This window comes from Balaenoptera ricei, chromosome 15 (assembly GCF_028023285.1).
Source record: "Balaenoptera ricei isolate mBalRic1 chromosome 15, mBalRic1.hap2, whole genome shotgun sequence".
Lineage (NCBI taxonomy): Eukaryota > Metazoa > Chordata > Mammalia > Artiodactyla > Balaenopteridae > Balaenoptera > Balaenoptera ricei.
In genome coordinates this window covers 87,021,856-87,023,201 of record NC_082653.1, presented here as the reverse complement: position 1 = coordinate 87,023,201, position 1,346 = coordinate 87,021,856, and the positions used below count along the sequence as shown (strand labels likewise).

The window sequence follows — 1,346 nt, the reverse complement described above, 5'->3', positions numbered from 1 at the left end:
TTGAGTTTTAACTTTTCACTATGTGATGAACACTTTTATGGGTAGAATTCTATACCTAAGAGTATTCCTTGGGATAGAGTTCTGAGAATGTAATAACTAGAAGAAAGAATAAGAACTTTTAAAGACTCTTAAAAAGTATTATTAAATTATATTCCCAAACCTAGCATCAGTTTATGCTCTCACTAGTGATTTGTTTGTAAGTACCAATTATATCAGCTCAAAATGGCAATGAGTTTATTTGCATGCATTTGAAAATAATAGTACAATAAACCATAGTCTTTTTTTTTAGATTTATTTTTTAAAATTAATTTATTTATTTTGGCTGCACCGGATCTTAGTTGCGGCATGTGGACTCTTAGTTGCAGCATGCATGTGAGATCTAGTTCCCTGACCAGGGATCGAACCCGGGCCCCCTGCATTCGGAATGTGGAGTCCTACCCACTGGACCACCAGGGAAGTCCCTAAAAATAATAATACAATAAACCATAGTCTTAGAATGACCATTTTGACTTGCCTAAGAGCAAGGATTAGATCTTTCTGTTTAAAAACATTTTCTATAGTATCCCTTACAGATGTTCATCACCCTCCTGCTTAAACACTTCCAATGAAATTTCATGGATTTTGTTTCTTTTAAGGCTAAATGCTTATTAAAATTTTAGGCCTTTTCAAGTTACTAAGAGGAAATTTGTCTTTTACCATATTATTAACCTATATTGTAGCTTATAGAAGACATCTACTAATGACTAGTTCTTAGAATGACTGTGACCCATGAGAGAAATAAGAAAACCAAGTCAGAAAGAATAAAGAAGGGATAGATAAAACATGAGTGAATCTTTAAGTTCTACAAAGGAAAATAAATGGATAGAATGAACAATAGAGGGAAATAGTATTTCTGTTGTTTATTTGTGATATTATTGACAGTGTATTACCTGTTTTCAAATAGACAGATATATAAGGTCAATCATCTATTTCAAAATTACCTCGAATATGAAGTTAGCATATGTGCATGAATGAGAAATAAAAATGTAAACTATGGTAGCTAAATTCATACATGGAATATTAGGATTCATTTACTTCATGAGGAGTACTAGTGAGTCTGTGAAATTACATCTATGAACAAATTTGTGTGATAACATAATTTCTGGAAGAATTATTTGCTTGCCTTATTATTTCTCTATGTATAAAAACATAGACAACTATCCAGAAGGTCAAATCTAAATATTATTAAAATTTGTTTCTCAATGAAAAACCTTATTGTACAGTTGATCATCTCTGTTGGAAATATATGGCTGGTATTTGGAGTTATGCCGTTAGAATGTTTTACCAAGATAGCACTGCTTCATGCA

At 31.6% G+C, this 1,346-nt stretch overlaps 1 non-coding gene across 1 annotated transcript; it reads right to left on the bottom strand.

The window, feature by feature from the left end:
• Positions 1-383: 383 nt before the first annotated feature.
• On the bottom strand, positions 384-456 carry TRNAR-CCG (transfer RNA arginine (anticodon CCG)). The gene has a single exon. It is a non-coding gene; the product is annotated as a tRNA-Arg (tRNA).
• Between the last annotated feature and the right edge of the window lie 890 nt (positions 457-1,346).